Raw genomic sequence first — 26,562 nt, 5'->3', positions numbered from 1 at the left:
GGCGGATTTAATAATGGGAAATGTGGAAATGGCTGAGTCCCTAAACAATTATTTTGCTTCGGTCTTCACAGTGGAAGACACAAAAACCATTGCAGAAATTGCTGGTCACGGGAATGTGAGAAGGGAGGACCTTGAGATAATCATTATCACAACGGGGGTAGTGCTGGATAGGCTAATGGGACTCAAGGTAGACAAGTCCCCTGGTCCTGATGAAATGCATCCCAGGGTATTAAAAGAGATGGCGGAAGTTATAGCAGATGCATTCGTTATAATCTACCAAAATTCTCTGGACTCTGGGGAGGTACCAGCGGATTGGAAAGCAGCAAATGTAACGCCTCTGTTTAACAAAGGGGTCAGACAAAAGGCAAGTAACTATAGGCCGGTTAGTTTAACATCTGTAGTGGGGAAAATGCTTGATGCTATCATTAAGGAAGAAATAGCGGGACATCTCGATAGGAATAGTGCAATAAAGCAGACGCATCATGGATTCATGAAGGGGAAATCATGTTTAACTAATTTACTGAATTGTTTGAGGATATAATGAGCATAGTGGATAGAGATATACCGATGAATGTGGTGTATTTAGATTTCCAAAAGGCATTCGATAAGGTGCCACACAAAAGGTTACGGCAGAAGATAAAGGTACGTGGATTCAGAGGAAATGTATTTGCAAGGATAGAGAATTAGCTGGCTAACAGAAAGCAGAGAGTCGGGATAAATGGGTCCTTGTCGGGTTGGAAACCGGTGGTTAGTGGTGTGCCACAGGGATCGGTGCTGGGACCAGAACTGTTTACAATATGCATGGATGAACGGGAAGAAGGGACAGATTCAATCAAGTTAGTCAGACATGACCTTCCCTTAACAAATCCGTGCGGACTGTTCCTGATTAATCCATGTCTTTCCAAATGAAGATTTATCCTGTCATTCAGGATTTTTCCAAAAAAAATTCCCACCACTGAGGTTAGGCTGACAGGCCTTTAATAAATCGATCTATCCTTGTCTCCCTTTTTAAACAAAGGTTAAACATTAGAGGTCCTCCAGTCCACTGGCACCACACCTGTAGCCAGTGTGGATTGGAAAATGATGGTCAGAGCCTCTGCTATTTCCTCGTTTGCTTCTCTTAACAGCCTGAAATACATTTCATCTGGGCCTGGGGATTTATCCACTTTCAAAGCTGCTAAGTCCCTTAATACTTCTTCTCTAACTATGTTTACCTCGTCCAATATTTCACACTCCTCCCTCATTGCAAAATCTGCATCGCCCCTCTCTTTTGTGAAAACAAATGCAGGGTATTTATTAACAATTAGATTCACATCTTCTGCTTCCACACACACATTTCCTTTGTGGTCTCTAATAGGCCCCATTCTTTCTCTTGTTATCCACTTAATATATTTAGAATGTCTACCTGTCCTGAAACCTTCATGGGTCTGTGGATATGCACTCCTAGATCTCTTTATTCATCGACACTTCTCAGTATCCTACGATTCATTGTGTATTCCCTTGCCTTGTTAGCCCTCCCCAAATGCAAGACCACACACTTCCGCGGATTGAAGTCCACTTGCTACTATTCTGCCCACCTGATCAGTCCATTGACATCTCCCTGCAGTCTATAGCTTTCTTCTTCATTATCAACCACAAGACCAATTTGTGTGTCATCTGCATACTTCCTAATCATACCCTGTAGATTCAAGTCCAAATTATTGATAAAAAAGGGACCTAGTAGTGAGCCCTATGGATTCGCTACTGGAGACAGCCTTCCAGTCTCAAAAACACCCATCAACCATTAACCTTTGCTTCCTGACTCTGAGCCAATTTTGAATCCAACTTGCCACTTTGCCTTGTATCCCAATTGCTTATACTTTTGTGACCAGTCTGCCTTGTGGGACTTTATCAACATCGTTGCTAGAATTCATATACACTACATCAAATGCACTGCCCTCATTAAATTTTTTGAGTGGCTATACAGGAAAGTCAATCGGTAGACAGACCCGACTTTCCCTTAACAAATCCATGCTGACTGTCCTTGATTAATCCGTGTCTTCCCAAATGAAGATTTATCCTATCCATCAGCATTTCGTCGAAAATTTTTCCCACAAACGAGCTGAGGCTCTCCCCAGCTTGGAGAGGATCTAGGTCCCAGCTTTGTTCAGGTGCAACCCGACTGGCTTGTCCAGGTCATACAGCCCCCAGAAACAGTCGCAATACCACAAGAATTTAAAGTCTTCCCTCCTGCATCGTCTCAAGCCACATATTCACCCGCTCGATCCTCCTATTCCTGTACTCACTAGCACGTGGTACTGGGAGTAATCTGGAGATTACTACTTTTGATGTCCTGTTTTTTAGTCTCCTTCCCAGCTCCCTCAGAACTGCCTGCAGGACGTCATCTCTCTTTCGACCTTTGTCATTTTTGACAATATAGACCACGACTTCTGGCTATTAACCCCCCTCCCCCCGGTTCCCTCACAATGTCCTGCACACTTTCAGTGACAAACCTTGACCCTTGCACCAGGGAGGCAATAACTATCCTGGAGTCACGTCTGCAGCCGCCAAACGTCCATATTACTAGGGGGATTAAGGGGTATGGCGAGAAAGCAGAATGCGGTACTGAAGTTGCATGTTCAGCCATGAACTCATTGAATGGCGGTGCAGGCTAGAAGGGCCGAATGGCCTAGTCCTGCACCTATTTTCTATGTTTCTATGTCTGTCTATTCCCCATGTATCAATTGACCTACCACTATTGCTCTTCCACTCTTCTTCCTTCCCTTCTGTGCAGCTGAGCCACCTATGGTTCCGTGGACTTGGCATTGGATTCACACCCCAGAGCAACCATGGTGCTCCTCATTAACCAGAACTGGAAAGCGGTTAATGAGTCAGGGGATTCCTGTCCTACATGCCAGTTCCACCTTGTCTGTCTGACGATCTTCCATTCCCTCTATGCCTGCACAATTTTAAGCTGCTGGGTGATTACCTCCTGAAATGTGTTATCCTCGAAGCTCTGAGCCCCGCGGATAGACTGCATTGACGCTAGCAACCGCTCAAGCTCCGAAACCCGGAGCTGAAAATGCACCCCTATGATATGGAATCTATATGGGTAGAGCTGCAGAACACCAAAGGGCAATACACGTTAGTGGGAGTTGTGTACAGACATCCAAACAGTAGTAGTGATGTTGTGGAGGGCATCACACAGTCAATTAGGGAGCTGGCGACACTTCCCGCAACGTGGTCATCCAGGTGTTCCCACATGGCCCAGTATGTGTATTCCATGGGAATGTGCTCCCTGACCAGGATGTACATTCCATGGGACTGTGCTGCCTGCCCAGGATGTACATTCCATGGGACTGAGCTGCCTGCCCAGGATGTGCATTCCTTGTGACTGAGCTGCCTGCACAGGATGTGCATTCCTTGGGACTGAGCTTCCCTGCCCAGGATGTACATTCCATGGGACTGAGCTGCCTGCCCAGGATGTGCATTCCATGGGACTGAGCTGCCTGCCCAGGATGTGCATTCCAAAGGACTGAGCTGCCTGCCCAAGATATAAATTCTCTACAGACAGTTCTAGTTTCTCTGGAACATTCTTTCCTCTCTTGCTCATCCTAAGCTGTATAATTAATCCACTCTACTGCTCTGCCTCATAACCCTGCAAATCTATGCAACTCAAATATTTATCTCATTTGCACGTAAGGAGTGAATCTGCCTCCACCACCCTTACAGGCAGTGCGTTCCAGGCCATAACATTTCGCGACTGAATGTTTTTCGCTCGTGTGGCATCTGGTTCATTTGCCAATCATCTTAATTCGGTGTCCTCTGGCTACCGAGCCGTCTGACACTGAAAATGTTTTCCCTCATTAAGAGGGTTGGTGGGCTGCAGGAGGTTAAAGAGATAGGGAGTGGCGAGGTTTTGGCGGGATTTGAACAAGAGGAGGAGAATTTTAAAGGCTGAAGCTACCCGCCGTATCCCCCAGTGCAGAATGTGGCTCTCTATTAACAGGAAAGAATTTTGTTTCACAACTAAAGATGCATAATGAGGGGAAATCAATCTGTGTTCCTTTAACTAACAGCGATATGGAAAGAGAGAAATGAATGGCCTTTAAACACCTGTTTATCGACCCCCGAAATTGTAAATTATTTCTCATTATATAACCATAGAAATTTACAGCACGGAAGGAGGCCATTTAGGCCCATCGTGTTTGTGCAGACTGATAGAGAGCTATCCAGCCTAATCCCACTTTCCAGCTCTTAGTCCGTAGCCTTGTAGCTTGCAGAGGCGTGAGTTCGGGGCCATTGGGCAGCGCGGGCCAGACCACACAGTGGTCACTAGGTCCGCGCAGCAGAGCACATCTAGGATTACCCTTGCCACTGGAATAAGACCTAGCTCTGTCAAGCCCGTGTGGCGGCTGGTGTGTAACGGCCACCACACGTTAAAAAAATCCATGCACAAGCATCTTCCACCCGTCAGGATGTAGTTTGGAACCTGGAATATTAGGTCCTTCATTGAAACATCTGTGAACTCATCATTCTTTTCGGCGTGGAAGCAAGTCATCCTCGTTTCGATGCACTGCCAATGATGATATTTGTATCGGGTGAGTATGCAATGTGTTGTGTGAGTACAGATTAACATTTGTCCGTATATGTTGTTTTGTGTGGGTACACCTTGTATTGTGTGAAGTCACGATATATTGTGTGAGTAGAATTTGTGTTGCATGAGTACAGCTTGTGTTGCGTGACTACATCTTGTATTGTGGGAGTACACCATGTATTTATAAGTAAAGCTTTTATTGTGTGAGTACACCTTGTATTGTGTGAGTATTGACTTTGTTGTATGAATACAGCTTATATAGTGTGAGTATTGATATTATGGTGTGAGTTCACATTTTATATCGTGTGAGTCTAACATTTATGGTGTGAGCACACGTTGTATCGTGTAAGTACATCTTGTATTGTGAAAGTAAAGCTTTTGTTGTATGTGTACACCTTGTATTGTATGAGCACCCCTTTTACTGTATGTGTACACCTTTTATTATGTGATTACACCTTGGGGTTGTGTGCGTAAACCTTGTATTGTGTGAGAATAGATTGTATTGCGTAATTTCAGCTTGCATTGTATAAGTACACCATGTATTATGTGAGTAAACCTTGATCTCTGATTCGGAGGAGCATCAGTTGGAGGAGCTAGAGGGAGCGGGAGGATCGAGGCGGATAAAAGTTCTGCGGCAGATCGGGAGGAAGAGCAGTCACAGGAACAGCTGGTGTAGCGTCAAAAAACAAAAAGCAAAATAGAAGTAAAATGAAATCGAAGAGTAATGTCACAACCAAGCGGGTAAGTTTTTGGCTGGTTGATTGGTAAGCATTTTTTCGTTTTCTTTTTCTTTTCTTATTAGTAGGAAACCTTTGGCATTGTTGCCAAATTATGTTCATCTAAAGGTTAAGTCATGGCAGGAGAGCCCAGAGCCGTGTCCTGCTCCTCCTGCGGAATGTGGGAAGCCAGGGACACTGGCTACTATGTGTGCGTGAAGTGTGTCGAGCTGCAGCTCCTGTCAGGTCGCATTGAGGCACTGGAGCTGCGCATGGATTCACTCTGGAGCATCCACGATGCTGATGATGTCTTGGATAGCATGCTTAGTGAGTTGGTCACACAGCAGGTAAAGGTGACACAGACAGATAGGGAATGGGTGACCATCAGGAAGAGCAGGGGAAGGAAGGTAGGGCAATTATACAGTTTTGGATACTGTTGAGGATGGTGGCTCATCAGGGAAAGGGAGCAGCAGCCAAGTTCATGGCAGCAGCAATAACAGTGCTGCGCAGGTGGGCTGGAAAAAGAGTGGAAGGTATATAGTGAGAGGAGATTCTATTATAAGTGGAAGAGATAGGCGTTTCTGCGGCTGCAAACGAGACTCCAGAGAAGTATGTTGCCTCCCTGGTGCAAGGGTCAAGGGTGACTTGGAGCGGGTGCAGGGCATTGTGGAGGGAGAGGGTGAACAGCCAACTATCGTGGTGCATATAGGTACCAACAATATAGGTAAAAAACTGGATGACATTCTACAAGCTGAATTTAGGGAGCTAGGAGTTAAATTTAAAAGTCGGGCCTCAAAGGTAGAATCTCAGGATTGCAATCAGTGCCACGTGCTATTCAGAGTTGGAACAGCAGGATAGTTCAAATGAATACGTGGCTTGAGGACTGGGGCAAGGGGGAGGTATTCAAATTCCTGGGACATTGGAACCGGTTCTGTGGGAGGTGGGGACCAGTACAAACCGGATGGTCTGCACCTGGGCAGGACCGGGACCGAGGTCCTCGGTGGTGCGTTTGCTAGTGCTGTTGGCGAGTGTTTAAACGAATATGGCAGGGGGATGGGTATTTTTGTAGGGAGGCAGTGGGAAGTAAAAAGGCGGCAGAAGCAAAAGATAGGTAGGAGAAAAGTAAGAGTGGAGGGCAGAGAAATCAAAAAGCGGCATATTAAAATTGGAAGATTTATTGATATTTGTATCTCATCATGCCAATCAGCATCGCGTGATTTGCTCTCTCTATTGCCTCACTATCCTTCCGATGCTGCAATACTTCATACCGTATTCTTAACTAAATTTCGTTAACCATGCTGTCCGTATACTAACTCCCACCATCCGTTTCATCCATCATGCCCTGTGCTTGCTGACCTACACGAGTTCCTGGTCGAACAACGCTTTGATTTGAACGTTATCAGCCTTGGTCGAATCCTTCCATTGCACCACACCTCCAGACTTTGTAACCTCCTTCAGCCCTACTATCTTTGATCATGAATGCATTCCTTGAATTATGGCCTGTCCCCCATCCCCAATGTTCTTCATTCCACCATTGGTGGCCATGCCTTCAGCTCCCTAGTCGTTAAGCTCTGGAATTCTCTCTAGAACCGTGCTATCTCTCTCTCGTCATGAAAGACGTTCCTTAAACCTATCTCTCTGATCAAGTATTTGGTTATCGTTCCGAATATTTGGCTCATTATGATACTCCTGTGAAGCGTCTTGGGACGCTTTACTTCGTTAAATGCGCAATATAAATGCAATTTCTTTTCTTATATAGTTTCATTATTATCTCTTGGCTTTTATTTTCTATTCCAGTAGAGATAAAATCTCGGGGTTTATCCCTATTTAATTAGTTGCTACTTTTATTGGGGATTGCAATCTCCAATATTTTCGTTGTCGTGCAGTATGCATGAAATGACAACATGGAAATGTTGCACATGAATAACAGGTGTGTCCCCGAATGTAAGGAGCATTCGACATGTAAGGGTTGATGTGTAGGTCATTGGTGAGGAATTTATCATTTCTGGTGAAGGGCCTGCAACCGAAGCCAGATTCTTTCTGTGTTCTTTACAGATGCTGATTGAGTTGTTGTGCATTTCCATCTCAGTGGTTTATTTTCAGAGCTGCAGCATTTGCAGTTTCATTTCAGAGGGTTTTGGTTCATTTTTGCTACCCACTTTTTATTATTATTTCTCATAATGCGTTAATTGTGGCCTTTAAATTGGATCTTTCGTCGGCTTCTAGTGGGTTTCCTGGCGGAAAGGATTGCGTTGCTGATAATGAAAGACTGAATATAAACTGAATACAGACAACATTTTGTAAACCAATGTAGAGATCAGACGAGAACGATCACATGTATCGGATAGAATTTTTAAAGTGAGGTTGTTAAATCAATGATTCAATCAATGATTACATTTATCGGGTAAGTTAACTTAAGTGATTATGTTTAATTTTTACAATAATTATTAATTGAGAGAGTCAGTATCACTATCAAATAAGGTGAATAGTTTATTTACTGGATAGAACGTTGTTCAGGTATGGCTGCTTAGTGTTAATGGGTAATTTCGCGATGCTCGATTCTGAGACACTCCTGATGGCCAGAAGTGGATGAGCAAGGAAGATGGCAGGGAAGACATGCTGCTTGCTCGTTCAGCATAAAACCGGGCTAGATAACCGAGAAGTGATGGGTTTGACAGGAAAATCGTTGAGGCTAAGTAGACAGAATTAGAATTTAACATGGATCACGGCATACTGACCGTGGAGGGAGTTGGAGGGGTCGGCATACATCGGGGAAGCTGGAACAGGTCTTGAAACGGTCGTGAGGTTGAGAGTTGGGCACAGGGCCTCGTCGTAGGCCAGTAGAACAAAACAAGTTTTTGGCTAAGATTTATTTAATAACCGTACATTAGTAGCCACGCATAATTAAATAAACTTTGAATAAGTTTGATGTTTTTGTCTTGTAAATATTATATTTAGTTGCAAAGAGAAGCTATAATATTTTAGTGATAGATGAACGTTTGATATAAAACAGTAAGCTGCATGAAATTTCCATCTAAAATATGTTCGCATCGAATTGAGTGTGACACAAAACTCTGAGAAAAAATTGAGATAGAAAGAGTGATGAACAGGAAATTCACGTGGAATGTAGGGTCCGGATATTGGGAGATCTCAATCCAGGAGCAGCATCGGGACACCTGTTTGGCGACCCGAATTGCCGGCCTGGCTTAAATGAGGCCGTTGCTTCAAAATCACAGCAACAGCACTGATATTCGACTTCAACTCGACCTTTCCGTACTATCACCATATCACTTGATACCTTCAATATGCAAAAATCTATCGATTGCAATCTTGAATAATAATATGCTAAACATATTTATGCTTGCTCTTGGTGTCTAAAGGAAAGTGACTTTCCATTTTTATATTTTGGCAAATGTGTGTGCGAATTTATTTCATTACATTAATAGAAACTGCTAACTGTAATCATTGCTATTTACTTACACAATTCCGGCATAAAGGGTGTTATAGCGCTTTAGTTTGGTGTTACACAGCAGCTTACTTTACACGATACAAAATCGCCAAATCTTCAACCAACTATTTTCCTCAAATTCAGTAACGGTTTCTATTTAACTAGGAATAATAATACTGAATCAGTATTGTAGGACTGGGTTGATTCCTACTTTTGCTGCCAGCCAAAAAATGTCTCGCAGGCAATCTCAGCCCCTTTTGCACACCAATATATTTTCATCGACTTTGCCCATTATAATGATCGCTGTTTGTGTTCAACATTGAAGTAAATGGAAATGAAACGCAGCCGATGCTACACTCTTAATAAAGTATAAGGATCCATCCTCTCTTGAACAGAGCATTCGCGCACACATTCCCCCTCCCATTTCTCTATCTACATATATATATCGAAAATCTATAACCACATGTATTCTCGAACTTGTTTACTTTATTAATCTTGACAGAACATACAAGAATGTCATACTTCTACACTTACTAGTAGGATACCCACCGGTTTATAAGAACTATGGATCAACCCAGGATCATTCTCAGCAAGGAGTCCCAAAGGACAACTGCTGGGGCCAAATTGCCCTTTTTAGAGGCCCGTTAGTGCCTCCAGGGGTGCCAACGGGGCAAAATACTATTTTCGCAAGGGGTGGAGGTGGGGTGATGGGGGCTCTCCTGGCTCTTGGTAAATTGCACGGGAATTTGGAGAACGCTTCCCGCAAGGCTGGCGCGAGCGGGTGCCAACCCCAGCTTCTGACTTCCGCTGCAGCCAGAAGTTAAAAGTAATGTCGCCAGAGACCGGCGACATCATCTTCCTCGTTTTGCCGACTCTCGGGTTGGCTCTACATGTACCCATCTGGCATGGTCAAAGGTACTGCACAAGATAAAGTTCACTTGGTTGTGACATGTAAAGAGGATTGGCTAACAAGCAGAGAACAGAGTGTCGGGATGAATAGTTCATTCTCTGGTTGGCAACCAGTAACTAGTGGGGTGATGCAGGGATCACGCTGGGACCCCAACTATTTACAATCTATGTTCATGACTTCAAAGAAAGGACTGAGTGTAACGTAACCACGTTTGCTGACGATACAAAGATGGGAGGAAAACAAATGTGTGAGTGGGACACAAAAATCTGCAAAGAAAATTGAAAGGCTAAGTGAGTGGACAAAACATTTGGCAGATGGACTAAAATGTTCGAAAGTGTGAGAGGGTTTGGCCGAAAAAAATCAAAGAGCAAGTCATTATTTGAATGGCAAAAGATTGCAAAGTGCCGCAGTCCACGGGACCTGGGCGTAATTGTACATGAAATACAAAAGGATAGTACGCAGGTGCAGCAAGTGATCAGTAAGGCCAATGGTATCTTGGCCTTTATTGCAAAGGGGATGGAGTATAAAAACAGGGAAGGCTTGCTACAGCTATAAAAAGTTTTGGTGAGGCCTCTCCTGGAATAATGTGTGCAGATTTGGTTTCCATATATACGGAAGGGTATCATTGCTTTGCAGGCAGTTCAGAGAAGGTTCACTAGGTTGCTTCCGGGAATTCTGGAGTTGATTTATGAGGAAAGGCTGAGAAGGTTGGCCCTATAGTCTATGGAGTTCAGAAGAAGGAGAGGTGATCTGATCGAAACGTATACGATTATGAGCGGGTTTGACAAAATGCATGCAGAGAGACTGTTTCCACTGATGGGGGAGACTTGAACTAGGGGGTATGATCTTAGAATAAGGGGCCGCCGATTTAAAACAAAGATGAGGAGGAATTTATTCTTACAGATGGTTGTAAATCTATGGACTTCGCTGCCTCAGAGAGCTGTGGAAGCTGGGGTACTGAATAATTTAAATTCAGAAATAGACAGTTTCTTAAACGATAAGGGGATAAGGGGTTATGGGGAGCGGGTGGTGATGTGGAGTTGAGTCCATGATCAGATCAGCCATGAACTTATTGAATGACAAAGCAGGCTCGAGGGGCCGTATAACCTACTTCTGTTCATATTTTTTATGTTCTTATGTTCTTATGGTCCGAGCCACCATCGTGGAGCCCGTTATTCTCTTTTGGGTGCCGGGCTGCAGGGCCGGTTCCACGCTGTCCTGGCGGTTTAGTGGAGACCACCAGAGGTTTGCAAAGTGCACAGAGGCCGTCCGCTTTAGGCGAAGGGTAGGGGCATTAAACCGCATCAGCGTTATGTGGAGCATCTGTGTAGCACTGCACTACTCACCCTGTTAGCGCTGCTGGTACCGCCTCTAAAGTAAGTGGAATGCGCGAGTTTGCACTCCATTTCATTTGAGCGGCAATAAGCACAATTCAGCAATCGGGGTGGGACTTCCACACTGGGAGCAGGACGTCCCAACCCCAGCAGGTTACCAACACCAATCAGGGTGCAGGGCAATTTCGCTCCGTGAGCTTTTGCCGATTTATACACCTAGATGTGAGATCAGTAGCTGTGAACCTATCAATTCTGAGATTATTCTCATGTCGTGTTTCTGTTGTCATGTGCCACATCACCTGTAAATGGAAGTGTGGCACCATAGACACTCCAGTCTCGCTGGGATTAGAGTTGTGTTTGTGTTGAAGATATCGAGTTTGTTTGGTTATAAAGATCAGATATCAACAGAATCTAGAACAGTTTGGAGGCGTGTTAGCTCCATACAAGCGAGAATTCTTACACATACCCTTTGATGCTCCTTAAATTGCATTAACATGAATCCTCCTGCTTACTGAGTATTATCATGCAGTATCCCAATGGCCACATCTAAACCGTGGTCGGCTCTATCAAATAATACATTCTCATAATACAAAGTTATTAATACTGACGATTATATTTTGAAGCTACTTTCCTGTTATATTATACTGTATCCTACAGTTGACAACTAATTATCGCGAGTAATGTCGAGATACAGGTGACACTGGAAACGCACTAATATTTTTTGGGGTATATTTTGTAAACGGTGTTCTGATGTGGTTGGATGAAGTCTCAAAATGTCACAGAATAACTGTCACACTTAGGTGTTTGCTGAGACTTTGACTGGTAGCTTCCCAATGTTAACTTTCTTCTTACTCTCAGTTAATTTAGTGGCAATTGTGATCCTGTCCCGAGGAAGGTGCGGTCTCTCCAGATGTATCACTCGGTACCTTGTGTCCATGGCGGTGACGGATCTTCTGGTCGTTATCACAGCTGTGATATTCAATCGGAATAGTGGCATTTATTTTCCAGTTAGTTTCTTGTCCCTGACCCCGGCGTGTACTCTTAGTACTGTGGTAATGTATGCAGCCACGGAGAGTTCGGTCTGATTAACGGTCGCTTTCATCTTTGATCGATTTGTAGCCATTTGTTGCCAGAAGCTGAAAACAAATTATTGCACCGAGAAAACAGCGGCTGTGGTTATATGAACGGTCTGTTTACTGAGCTGTTTAAAAAGCGTTCGCTGGTACTTTATATACGAACCACTCGATATAATCAACAAGGTCCCTTGGTTTTGTAATATTAAATCCAGCTTCTACACTTCACTCGCGTGGACAGCGTATGATTGGTTTGCTCGTCTTTTAAACCCAGGCCTCCCGTTCTTCCTGATCTTGCTGCTGAATGCTCTGACCGTCAGAGACATTGTAGGAGCCAACAGAGCCCGCAGGAGGCTCCGGGCCCACATCAATGGAAAGAATGAGAGTGATCCAGAGATGGAGAGGCGCAGAAAGTCCATCATTTTACTCTTCACCATCTCGGGCAGTTTTATCCTGTTATGGATGACGTATGTTGTAGATTTCTTGTATGTGAAAATTACAAACGAATCTTATTTCGCAGGTTCCAATTTCAATGACCCCAGGTTCATTCGCCAGGAAAGGGGAAACATGCTCCAGCTCCTAAGTTGCTGCACCAACACGTCTATTTATGAAGTGACTCAGAAAAAATTCAGGGAGGAGTTAAAGCATGCGGCAAAATATTTTTGCAATCGAATTGTAATGTTAGTAAACTAGGAAAGCTTTAAGAGTCGGCTTCAATTACTACTCGGATTATATCTTGGTGTCTTTCTTTTCTTCGGTCTAACATTCTGTCATGACATTGGTCTTTGTCGGCCTTGTAAAATGTGCAGCCGATTCGCTATTGCCAGCTTTGCACTGCTGCTCCCTTCAAGACTGCCCCCTTCGTCCGTGACTAGTTTCCTCTGAAGAACATAAGAACGTAAGAAATATGTGCAGGAGAAGGTCAGGTAGCCCTTCCAGCCTGCTTTGCCGGTCAATAAGGTCATGGCTGAACTTGTACATCATCTCCACTTCCCATCGCCATATTCGTTTTGAGCCCAAAAATCTATTGGCCTCTGCCTCGAATATACAACGACTGAGCCTCCACAGCCCCCGGGAACATAAAAATTCAAAATATTCACCATCTTCTGAGTGAAGTAATCCCTCCTCATCTCAGTCCTAAATGGCTGACCCGTTATGCTGGGTCTATCAACCCTCGTTCTAGAATTTCAGCGAGGGTAATCATCCTCTCATCATCGACACTGCCAAGCCCTCTTAAAATTGTCCCCATTTCAATGGGATCACCTAATTCCTCTAAACTCCAGAGAATATAGGCCCACTCTACTCAAGCTTTAATCTCTCTGTCTGACACGAGGCCACTCCCTACTCCATTTTAACCCTGAGGAAATCAAAGGATAATGCAAAATGATCTGGCAAATCGTCAGGTCAGCAAAGTTCACAAAGGAACACGAACAAATGTGTAATACATTCCTTTGTGTATTTTCTTAACATGGACTTTAAACCTATTAAAGTGTGCGCTCTTGGGCAAAAAATACCAAAGTTAAGTTCTCAAGAAGAAACTTCATCATTGGAAGGTCTGCCCTCCTCTTACTGTTCCAAATTGGCACAATGTTTTCCTGACGCTGCACATTAGGTTTTGATACAATCACAGGCACGGTCTCGACCATGTGGTACATCGAAATTTCTGTCAGCAAACACAGTCGCAACTGCAATCTTTACATTCTTTTTTAATAATGGCCTAGAAATCCCAGTCGAGGTCTTCCCGAAGGCGATTGACTAAAAAATTTTAAAAGTTGCAGAACGACCTTCAAATGCTGCGACTACCATCAATTCAGGCCTTGAGGCCTCCACGCTGTGCAGCGGAGGCGTGCACGTCTTAACGTCCATAAGCTTGAGCTGGAATCACATGGCCCTGGGCAGCCAATCACGATACAATATTTTCTCATTTAAAATAATGGGAACTCCATAAGTTGGTATTCCGATTATTATGATTGAGAAACACACCCGCCAAACATCAAAACAAAAAGAAAAAAATAGAAAATACACCACATATTTAATATTTATTTAAATTAAAGCTATTTTTGTCCAATTAAAAAAAACTTTCCAAATTTTTAAAAGTTTTTTTTAATTTCCACTTTAAAATAAACTTACCTCAGTGGGCAGGGCTTTTGACAAAAAATGTGTTTTAAATTTTATTTTTCTATGAATTTTATGATTTAAAACTCTATGCCTCTAAAAGAAGGCTATGCAAATGCTTTTATCAGGTTCAAGTTTTCAGGACATTTACTGGGCAAGATATGGATAAATAACGCAATCTTGCCCATCCGAATGTGCTGGCTGCTGAGATGTGGAGGATCTGTCAAGTTGGAGCTTGACAGATGGGAAAAGCCGGCTTTCAACCATGCACATTGTGCACAGAGCACATTGTACCCAGTGAACAGTAATAAATGACGCTGTTAGACACCTGGCAATATTGAATGGTTAAAGGAACAGTTCCTATGGCATTGTCTAATGTAACTAGAGCAGACACTTCCCAAAGGCAATTACATTTTTTCTGGCTCGAGCTTTGCAGTATTTATTGCGGATTTGCCTCTGGCTGCTGAATGCATGAGAAAAAAGAAGGGTGAGGAGGTGATGTCGGATAATTACACTTCAAAGTGTAATACTGCGTTGGTGAATTGAACAGGATTTACTGGGATTGCATTGGGCACTGAACCATATTCATTCTGGCAGTTATTGTTTGTTTCTGCTGATCTTAATAACCCCTATATCTGCGCTGGAGATTAATGTTCTATATTAATGTCCTGTGATAGTTTGAACTGGTGCTCTCCTCGCTCTATCCTGTGACATTTGGAGCTGGTGCTCTCCACTCTCTCTCCTGCGACATTTGGAGCTGGTGCTCTCCACTCTCCCGTTGGTGTAGGAGGGAGGGCTTTAGTTTCCTGAACAATTGGGACCGCTTCTGGGGAAGGTGGGACCTGTGCAAGTCGGGACAGGATACACCTCAACAGCGACGGGACCAATGTTCCCGCGCGTGGTTTTGAAAGTACAGTTGGGAGGGCTTTAAATTAGCTTGGCAGGGGGATGGGTACCCAGGAGAGGTCTCTGAGCTAGCTGGAGTGGGTGAGAGCTCAGATGAACAGAACCCCAAGAAAGAATGCAAAAGCCAGGAGGCAACAAAGCAGAGTAGCACTGGTGGAAGTGGAAACCACAAGGTGATAAGAAGGAACAATATGTATGAATATAAAGGGGCTGCAGGAGGGGTCAAAACTAAAAATCATGGTGTAAAAATTAGTATTAAAATACTCTACCAAAACGCACGCAGCATTCAAAATAATGTAAATGAGTTGACGGCACAAATCATTACAAATGGGTATGATTTGGTGGCCATTACAGAAACGAGGTTGCAGGGTGGCCAAGACTGGGAATTAAACATACAGGTTATCTGACAATTCGGAAAGATAGACAAGACGGGAAAGGAGGGGTGTTAGCTCTGTTAATAAAGGATGATATCAGGGCAGTTGTGAGAGACGATATTGGCTCTAATGAACAAAATGTTGAATCATTGTGAGTGGAGATTAGAGATAGTAAGGGGAAAAAGTCACTGATGGGCTTAGTTTATAGGCCCCCAAATAATAACTTCACGGTGGAGCGGACAATAATCAAGGGAATAATGGAGGCATGTGAAAAAGGAACAGCAGTAATCATGGGGGATTTTAATCTACATATCGATTGGTCAAATGAAATCACACGGGGTAGAAACATAGAAACATAGAAAATAGGTGCAGGAGTAGGCCATTCAGCCCTTCTAGCCTGCACCGCCATTCAATGAGTTCATGGCTGAACATGAAACTTCAGTACCCCCTTCCTGCTTTCTCGCCATACCCCTTGATCCCCCGAGTAGTAAGGGCTTCATCTAACTCCCTTTTGAATATATTTAGTGAATTGGCTTCAACTACTTTCTGTGGTAGAGAATTCCACAGGTTCACCACTCTCTGGGTGAAGAAGTTTCTCCTCATCTCGGTCCTAAATGGCTTACCCCTTATCCTTAGAGTGTGACCCCTGGTTCTGGACTTCCCCAACATTGGGAACATTCTTCCTGCATCTAAACTGTCTAAACCCGTCAGAATGTTAAACGTTTCTATGAGGTCCCCTCTCATTCTTCTGAACTCCAGTGAATACAAGCCCAGTTGATCCAGTCTTTCTTGATAGGTCAGTCCCACCATCCCGGGAATCAGTCTGGTGAATCTTCGCTGCACTCCCTCAATAGCAAAGAAGTCCTTCCTCAAGTTAGGAGACCAAAACTGCACACAATGCTCCAGGTGTGGCCTCACCAAGGCCCTGTACAACTGTAGCAACGCCTCACTGCCACTGTACTCAAATCCCCTCGCTATGAAGGCCAACATGCCATTTGCTTTCTTAACCGCCTGCTGTACCTGCATGCCAACCTTCAATGACTGATGTACCATGACACCCAGGTCTCGTTGCACCTCCCCTTTTCCTAATCTGTCACCATTCAGATAATAGTCTGAGCCTCTGTTTTTACTACCAAAGTGGATAAACTCACATTTATCCACATTATATTTCATCTGCCATGCATTTGCCCACTCACATAACCTATCCAAGTCACTCTGCAGCCTCATAGCATCCTCCTCACAGCTCACACTGCCACCCAACTTAGTGTCATCCGCAAATTTGGAGATACTACATTTAATCCCCTCGTCTAAATCATTAATGTACAATGTAAACAGCTGGGGTCCCAGCACAGAACCTTGCGGTACTCCACTAGTCACTGCCTGCCATTCTGAAAAGTACCCATTTACTCCTACTCTTTGCTTCCTGTCTGCCAACCAGTTCTCAATCCACGTCAGCACACTACCCCCAATCCCATGTGCTTTAACCTTGCACATTAATCTATTGTGTGGGACCTTGTCGAAAGCTTTCTGAAAGTCCAAATATACCACATCAACTGGTTCTCCTTTGTCCACTTTACTGGAAACATCCTCAAAAAATTCCAGAAGATTTGTCAAGCATGATTTCCCTTTCACAAATCCATGCTGACTTGGACCTGTCATGTCACCATTTTCCAAATGCGCTGCTGTGACATCCTTAATAATTGATTCCATCATTTTACCCACGACTGAGGTCAGGCTGACCGGTCTATAATTCCCTATTTTCTCTCTCCCTCCTTTTTTTAAAAGTGGGGTTACATTGGCTACCCTCCACTCCATAGGAACTGATCCAGAATCAATGGAATGTTGGAAAATGGCTGTCAATGCATCCGCTATTTTCAAGGCCACCTCCTTAAGTACTCTGGGACGCAGTCCATCAGGCCCTGGGGATTTATCGGCCTTCAACCCTATCAATTTTCCCAACACAATTTTCCGACTAATAAAGATTTCCCTCAGTTCCTCCTCCTTACTAGACCCTCTGGCCCCTTTTATATCCGGAAGGTTATTTGTGTCCTCCTGAGTGAATACCGAACCAAAGTACTTGTTCAATTGGTCTGCCATTTCTTTGTTCCCCGTTATGACTTCCCCTGATTCTGACTGCAGGGGACCTACGTTTGTCTTTACTAACATTTTTCTCTTTACATACCTATAAATACTTTTCCAATCCGCCTTAATGTTCCCTGCAAGCTACTTCTCGTACTCCATTTTCCCTGCCCTAATCAAACCCTTTGTCCTCCTCTGCTGAGTTCTAAATTTCTCCCAGTCCCCGGGTTCGCTGTGATTTCTGGCCAATTTGTTTGCCACTTCCTTGGCTTTAATACTATCCCTGATTTCCCTAGATAGCCACGGTTGAGCCACCTTCCCTTTTTTATTTTTACGCTGGACAGGAATGTACAATATTTGTAGTTCATCCATGCGGTCTCTAAATGTCTGCCAGTGCCCATCCACAGTCAACCCCTTAAGTATCATTCGCCAATCTATCCTCGCCAATTCACGCCTCATACATTCAAAATTTCCCTTCTTTAAGTTCTCTGAATTAACTGTTTCATTCTCCATCCTAATGCAGAATGCCACCATATTATGGTCACTCTTCCCCAAGGGGCCTCGCACAATGAGATTGCTAATTAATCCTCTCTGATTACACAACACCCAGTCTAAGATGGCCAACCCCCTAGTTGGTTCCTCGACATATTGGTTTAGAAAACCATCCCTTATGCACTCCAGGAAATCCTCCTCCACCGTATTGCTTCCAGTTTGGCTAGCCCAATCTATGTGCATATTAAAGTCACCCATTATAACTGCTGCACCTTTATTGCATGCAGCCCTAATTTCCTGTTTGATGCCCTCCCCAACATCACTACTACTGTTTGGAGGTCTGTACACAACTCCCACGAACGTTTTTTGCCCTTTAGTGTTCTGCAGCTCTACCCATATAGATTCCACATCATCTAAGCTAATGTGTTTCCTATTGCATTAATCTCCTCTTTAACCAGCAATGCTACCCCACCTCCTTTTCCTTTTATTCTATCGTTCCTGAATGTTGAATACCCCTGGATGTTGAGTTCCCAGCCCTGATCATCCTGGAGCCACGTCTCCGTAATCCCAATCACATCATATTTGTTAACATCTATTTGCACAGTTAATTCATCCACCTTATTGCGGATACTCCTTGCATTAAGACACAAAGACTTCAGGCTTTTTTTTTAACACCCTTTGTCCTTTTACAATTTTGCTGTACAGTGGCCCTTTTTGTTCTTTGCCTTGAGGAGGAATTCATAGAATGCATACGGGATAGTTTCTTAGAACAGTATGTTACAGAACCTACAAGGGAGCAAGCTATCTTAGATCTGGTCCTGTGTAATGAGACAGGAATACTAAACGTTCTCACAGTAAAAGATCCTCTCGGAATGATTGATCACAGTATGGTTGAATTTGTAATACACATTGAGGGTGAGGAAGTAGTGTCTCAAACGAGCGTACTATGCTTAAAAAAGGGGACTACAGTGGGATGAGGGCAGAGTTAGCTAAAGTAGACTGGGAACACAGACTAAACGGTGGCACAATTGAGTTACAGTGGAGGACTTTTAAGGAGCTCTTTCATAGTGCTCAACAAAAATATATTCCAGTGAAAAAGAAGGGTGGTAAGAGAAGGGATAACCAGCCGTGGATAACCAAGGAAATAAAGGAGAGTATCAAATTAAAAACCAATGCGTATAAGGTGGCCAAGGTTAGTGGGAAACTAGAAGAGTTGGAAAATTTTAAACGACATCAAAGAATGACTAAGAAAGCAATAAAGAAGAGGAAGATAGATTATGAATGTAAACTTGCACAAAACATAAAAACAGATAGTAAAAGCTTTTACAGATATATAAAATGGAAAAGAGTGACTAAAGTAAATGTTGTTCCCTTAGAAGATGAGAAAGGGGATTTAATAATGGGAAATGTGGAAATGGCTGAGAACTTAAGCAATTATTTTGCTTCGGTCTTCACAGTGGAAGACACAAAAACCATGCCAAAAATTGCTGGTCACGGGAATGTGGGAAAGGAGGACCTTGAGATAATCACTTTCACTAGGGGGGTAGTGCTGGACAGGCTAATGGGACTCAAGGTAGACAAGTCCCCTGGTCCTGATGAAATGCATCCCACGGTATTAAAAGAGATTGCGGTAGTTATAGCAAATGCTTTCGTTATAATCTACCAAAATTCTCTGGACTCTGGGGAGGTGCCGTCGGATTGGAAAGCAGCTAATGTAACGCCTCTGTTTAAAAAAGGGGGCAGACAAAAAGCAGGTAACTATAGGCCGGTTAGTTTAACATCTGTAGTGGGGAAATGCTTGAAGCTATCATGAAGGAAGAAATAGCGGAACATTTAGATAGGAATACTGCAATCAAGCAGACGCAAGCTGGATTCATGAAGGGGAAATGATGTGTAACTAATTTATTGGAATTCTTTGAGGATATAAAGAGCATGATGGATAGATGTGTACAGATGGATGTGGTGTATTTAGATTTCCAAAAGGCATTCGATAAGGTGCCACACAAAAGGTTACTGCAGAAGATTAATGTACGCGGAGTCAGAGGAAATGTTTTAGCATGGATCGAGAATTGGCTGGCTAACAGAAAGCAGAGAGTCGGGATAAATTGGTCCTTTTCGGGATGGAAATCGGTGGTTAGTGGTGTGCCACAGGGATCGGTGCTGGGACCACAACTGTTTACAATATACATAGATGACCTGGAAGAAGGGACTGAGTGTAGTGTAACAAAATTTGCAGATGACACAAAGATTAGTGGGAAAGCGGGTTGTGTGAGGACACAAAGAGGCTGCAAAGAGATTTAGATAGGTTAAGCGAATGGGCTAAGGTTTGGCAGATGGAATACAATGTCGGAAAATGTGAGTTCATCCACCTTGGGACAAAAAACAGTAAAAGGGAATATTATTTGAAAGGGGAGAAATTACAACATGCTGCAGTGCAGAGGGATCTGGGGGTCCTCGTCCATGAATCCCAAAAAGTTAATTTGCAGGTGCAGCAGGTAATCAGGAAGGCAAATGGAATGTTGGCCTTCACTGCGAGAGGGATGGAGTAAAAAGCAGGGAGGTCCTGCTGCAACTGTACAGGGTATTGTTGAGGCCGCACCTGGAGTACTGCGTGCAGTTTTGGTCACCTTTCTTAAGGAAGGATATATTAGCTTTGGTAGGGGTACAGAACGATTCACGAGGCTGATTCCGGAGAAGAGGGGGTTACGTTATGATGATAGATTGAGTAGATTGGGTCTTTACTCGTTGGGAGTTCAGAAGGATGAGGGGTGATCTTATAGAAACATTTAAAATAATGAAGGGGATAGACAGGATAGAGGCAGAGAGGTTGTTCCACTGGTCGGGGAGACTAGAACTAGGGGGCACAGCCTCAAAATACGGGGGAGCCAATTTAAAACCGAGTTGAGAAGGAATTTGTTCTCCCAGAGGGTTGTGAATCTGTGAAATTCTCTGCCCAAGGAAGCAGTTGAGGCTAGCTCATTGAATATATTCAAATCACAGATAGATAGATTTTTAACCAGTCAGGGAATTAATGGTTATGGGGAGCGGGCGCGTAAGTGGAGCTGAGTCCACGGCTCGATCAGCGGTGATCTTGTTGGGTGGCGGAGCAGGCTTGAGGGGCTAGATGGCCAACTCCTGTTCCTAATTCTTATGTTCTTCTGTTCTTATGTTCTTATTAATGTTGGGGAAGTCCAGAACCAGGGGTCACAGTCTTAGGATAAGGGTAAGCCATTTAGGACCGAGATGAGGAGAAACTTCTTCACCCAGAGAGTGGTGAACCTGTGGAATTCTCTACCACAGAAAGTTGTTGAGGCCAATTCACTAAATATATTCAAAGAGGAATTAGATGTAGTCCTTACTACTCGGGGGATCAAGGGGTATGGTGAGAAAGCAGGAATGGGGTACTGAAGTTGCATGTTCAGCCATGTACTCATTGAATGGCGGTGCAGGCTCGAAGGTCCAAATGGCCGACTCCTGCACCTATTTTCTATGTTTCTATAAATATTGAATAAATCAGCTTGGTTCAAACACAGTGTGTCGAATGTTTGATTTCTCCATAATAATAACTAATTAATGTTCTGTTACCGACTGTTCCATTTTGGGCCTTTTCTTACTATAGATTATTTCACTTCTACCCCAGTTGATCTTTTATGATATCAAATACCAAGGTTGTTCTCTATGAGTATACGGCTTGTGGGTGTCATAAACTGAACCGGAATGTTTCACATTACACTCATATGACATTCCTTTCAAGCAACCATTGAAAGTATTATGTTGCTTAAGACTGGAAATCTATTATTTTGTACATTGTTTAATGCTTTTTGAATGTGGTTACTATATGTAATCGTCTTTGAAATGTGTGATCTTTTTAACTGTCTTTCCTGATGTAATAGTTTTGTTGATATAATTTCTTGTTACTAACATAGCTTGCAGAATTTCTTGCATCAAGATAATTGTTGAAATACTTCCATTATCGGGTCTTTAGCTCCTCCACTGATCCCTGTGAACAACCTTTGATTCGGGACTGGGTTTGGGCGCGGGTTTAGGGTTTAGTGGTTGTTGTTATTTGTTAGGATTGGGGTTAGTGGTTGGGATAGTCAGTAGGATATTAGGCACCTTGGAATCCCTGGCCAAAGTCCACCATAAGCGAGGGAAGAGCTTCCAGGAGGGCACTGAACACCTCGAGTCTCATCGCCGAGAGCATGCAGAAAACAAGCGAAGGTAGTGGAAGGAGCATCTGACAAAGCAGACTCCTCACCCAGACTTTCCATCAGCGACTGTCTGTCCCACCAGTGACAGTGACTATAATTCCCATATTGCACTGTACAATCACCTGAGAACTCACTTTTAGAGTGGAAGCATTTCTTCCTCAATTTCGAGGGATTGTCTATGATGATGATGATGAGGCTTAGGAGATAGTAATTCTCTGAACACCTCGAGTCTCAACGCCGAGAGCATGCAGATATCAAGTGCAGGCAGCAGAAAGAGCGTACACAAACCAGTCCCACCTACCCGTTCCCTCAACGACTATCTGCCCCATCTGTGACAAGTCAGTGGCTCTCGTATTGGATTGTTCAGCCACCAAAGAACTTACTACAGGAGTGGAAGCAAGTCTTCCTTGATTCCGAGGAACAGCCTATGATGATGAGTAATTAACACAGAAACCATTATTGACAATATAAGTGTCACTGGTTGTGTCCTTTTCCATTTCATGCCTTTAACCTCATGCAGACGAGTCACAAACCTGCCTCACAAACTGTTCATTCAAAGAACCTTCTTTCCTGCAAGCCTCATTTCCTCCCTTCTCTACATAATCTCACCGAACATTTAATTAGGGACATTAGATTTTGGTATTTTGGAACAAGAACAGACGTATACGTTTGCTGTGCTGGTTACATCAAATTATCAGCCTGTCTGAAAAGTGCTTCTGACAATAACCTATTACAAAATTGAAAAAAATAGAAAAGCAAATTATAATTTAAATGGAGAAAAATTGCAAAGTGCTGCAATACAGAGGGAGTTATTGGTCCTTGTGTATGAAACACAAAGCGTTAGTATGCAGGTACAGCAAGTAATCAGGAAGGCAAATGGAATGATGACCTTTATTGCAAGGGGGATGGATTAGAAAAGCTGAAAATTTCTGCTGCAACTGCACAAGGTATTGGTGAATCCAAACCAAGAGTACTGCATACAGTTTTCATCTCCGTATTTAAGGAGGAATATACTTGCATTGGAGGTGGTTCAGAGAAAGTTCACTGGGTTGATTGCAGTGATGAGGTGATTGACTTATGAAGATAGGTTGAGTAGGTTGGGCCTATACTCATTGGAGTTCAGAAGAATGAGAGGTGATCTTATTGAAAAATATAGGATCATGAGGAAGCTCGACAATATGCTTGCAGAGAGGATATTTCCACGCACAGGGGAAACTAAAACTAAGGGGCAAAGTCTCAGAATAAGGGACCGCCCATTTAAAACTGAGATGAGGAGGAATTTCTTCTCTCAGATGGTTGTAAATCTGTGGAATTCTCTGCCCCAGAGAGCTGTGGAGGCTCGGTCATTGAATATATTTAAGGCGGAGATACGTTGATTTTTCAGCAATAAAGGAATAAAGGGTTATGGGGAACGGGCAGGAAAGTGGAGCTGAGTCCATGATCAGATCAGCCATGAGGGGCCAGGTGACCGACTCCTGTTCCTACTTATGTTCCTGTACCAGGCTCCACCAGTCACCATGTGATGCCACCGTCATATCTTCATCCATTACTCAGCTTTTGCCCTCACTAGAGCTGGTTTCAGCATCATGACCATTGCCCACACTAAGACTCTCTAATTCCCGAAAGGTGCACAAACGCCAGCATGGACTGGTTATTCCGAATGGCCCATTTGTGTGTCGTAAATCCTGTGTAATTTTGTCGTCTCAGTGTAAGTGGTCCCTGGATTTGGTGCCTCAGTATAACTGGTCCAAGGATCTCGTGTCGCAGTGTAAGTGGTCCCTGGATTTGGTGTCTCAGTGTAAGTGGTCCCTGGATTTGGTGTCTCAGTGTAAGTGGTCCCTGGATTTGGTGTCTCAGTGTAAGCGGTCCCTGGGTTTGGTGTCACAATGCGAGTAGTTTTTGGATTTGTTGTCGAAAGCACCTCGTCACTGGGACTGAGTGCAAACCCGCAGCCCAGCATTGCATTCAGCACAGAATGATCCCACTCAGTCTATTCCCAATTAACACGGTCCACATTAATTCAACAGAAACAACCCAGTGCCCACAAGTAACTGCTGCCCCGCATTTAACTTCAGTGAATTATAAACATTTTAAAATAAAAATGAACCGCATCATAGCACAACAGAGGTGATTAATTTCAGTAAATCCCTTTCACTCATACACCTCCTTCAACCCGACTCTTCAACTCCCTCTCTACATACAACTCCTCACCCCAGCTCCTCTTTCCCACTGGAGGTAAATCTCAGGAGCTTCTGTGTGACGGTGCGATGATCACTGGACAATAAAGCGCAGAGACGGCGGGGAGGGCGGGGGGGTGGGGGCTGCTCATTATCCTCGATGTGATTTAATCCACTTTCCCACTGATTACTGCAGACAGACATGGTCACCTTGTAACAGAATGGTCAATGTGACGTCACCTTTTGAACAAGAGCACACAAGACAATGTGTTATCAATAAATGGTAAAGTTATTAAACACCCCGCAATTGCATTGTAAACAGAATGGAAATAAATTGTTGGAAAATAATTGGTGAAAATAATTATTTATCTCTGTGGAATTGACTAGCAAACATTAAGAGTGTCGTGTTTTGTTTACAAACACACATAAATATTTATATATATAGCAAAGACTCTGTGTTTGCCCTTTTCAATTGTTCTGCTCAACCCGACCGTTTTTACGATGTGCATTTTAGGACCCTGCGGCAGCCCATCCGGCGGTGCTTGCCGGGTCAGGATATAAAGAGACCGTGCGCTGTTCCTCCTCCCACTGCCTGGGGGAATGGGGCAGGTATTTAAAGGAACCGGGACTCCCCTTTCTCTGCTTCTTTATAGTTAAAGGGACAGTCCAGTTTATCTTGGGGTGTCGGAGGACTTCACTAACAGAGTTCCCATTGACAGTCGCTCCCTTCTGTACTGTGCAGTGATTGTAAAGCTGTCCATTTCAGTTACTTGAACATTTCTAAAATGTCTCACTGATTTTGATGATCCAATTGTATAATTTGGAAAGAGTCCAGAATTGTGCAGTGTGAGGAAGATTTCATTTAAAGGTGGAGTAAAATTTGTTTCAAAATATTCTGTTCTAATCCTTCCCCAACCCCCCAAATTTTAGAACACTACAATACTGACTGGGAAGGTCCCAAGTTTAATCCTTGATCTGGGCTGTTGGTTGACCTCAGCCAAGGCAGCAGTTCAGGCGTTATAATTGTCCTCAATACCATTGGGCTAAATAAGAGTAAAAATCAGACACTGCCCCTGCTCTTCAGACCGATCAAGTGACGTCAACTGGGAAGAGTGTGGATGTCATTTGAGGACAGGATTTGAGGCTGTGATGCCTACCAAAGTGGGAATCCTGCTGGCACTCACTGTGTCGACTGACGGTGAGGCACGAGAGGTTTTCTAATGTCTGTGGAATTGCACCCAGCCAGATTCAGCACTTTCTGGAGATAATACATCTCAGGCGATGAAAGGAATGTTGATTTTAGAGAGTGAGGATGGAGGGGAGAGTCTTGAATAAGGAATTTACAGCTTAGGGGGGACAGGAGAGGACAGGATGTTCTGTAGAATCTGGAATAGTGTGTTCTGAATTTCAATCCTTTACTTAATCTAACAACGTTTGTAACCACCATTTGCAGGGTATTAGAAGAGGAGGATCTGCAGCTGGGAAACTCAAACCGGACATCACGTCAAGATTTGAGAGATTCCCTGGATTGATTAGGATCACCTTATCATCAGCCTTTGTAAAAGCACCAATCACAGCGGGGAGAAACAGGACACATGTTCTGTGTGTGAATGTACCTTCAACCAATCGTTCAGCCTGTGAGACTCGTGCGCCCACCTGACTCAACACTGTAAATGTGGGGACAGTGGGAATGGATGCTGTTGCACGTGGAAAGTGATTCAGTCGCTCATCTCACCAATTCACATTCGAGGCGTTAGATAACAGACTTTCTCCTGTGAAAATAGAGCTAGGTTATTCGGCTGTGATTTGTTTACTTATTCATCTAGTTGATTCTAAACCTTTGCCAATTATTTGATGTGATTGGTTTAGAGAGAGATGCTGTGGGGTGTTGTGGAAAAATATTTCCGAGATTGTATAATATATAAAAAGAGGTTTATTAAATCGGAGACAAAGCTTTGGGAGAAGTGTTGGATACCCCTGTCTCTGAACCAGCTTCTCAATTTGATATCTCCAGTGAGCTTCTTTTATCTTACAAATTACGTCACTTTACATCACGTGCTTTAGCACTAGTCCTTAAGTCGCATTACAAAGTTTACAAAGCTTTTCATACAATTACTGTCCAAGGCTGAGCTCTTGATATAAACCAGCCTC

At 43.5% G+C, this 26,562-nt stretch overlaps 2 pseudogenes; both read right to left on the bottom strand.

The window, feature by feature from the left end:
- LOC139235560 (igW heavy chain V region W26-like) overlaps nt 1-11,921 on the bottom strand; it is a 29,847-nt pseudogene extending 17,926 nt beyond the window's left edge.
- Nucleotides 11,922-12,275: 354 nt separating this feature from the next.
- Nucleotides 12,276-26,562, bottom strand: part of LOC139235559 (zinc finger protein 256-like) — a 29,720-nt pseudogene continuing 15,433 nt past the window's right edge.

The sequence above is a fragment of the Pristiophorus japonicus genome, chromosome 23, assembly GCF_044704955.1.
Source record: "Pristiophorus japonicus isolate sPriJap1 chromosome 23, sPriJap1.hap1, whole genome shotgun sequence".
Taxonomy (NCBI): domain Eukaryota; kingdom Metazoa; phylum Chordata; class Chondrichthyes; family Pristiophoridae; genus Pristiophorus; species Pristiophorus japonicus.
This window is presented reverse-complemented; position numbering and strand designations above follow the sequence as displayed.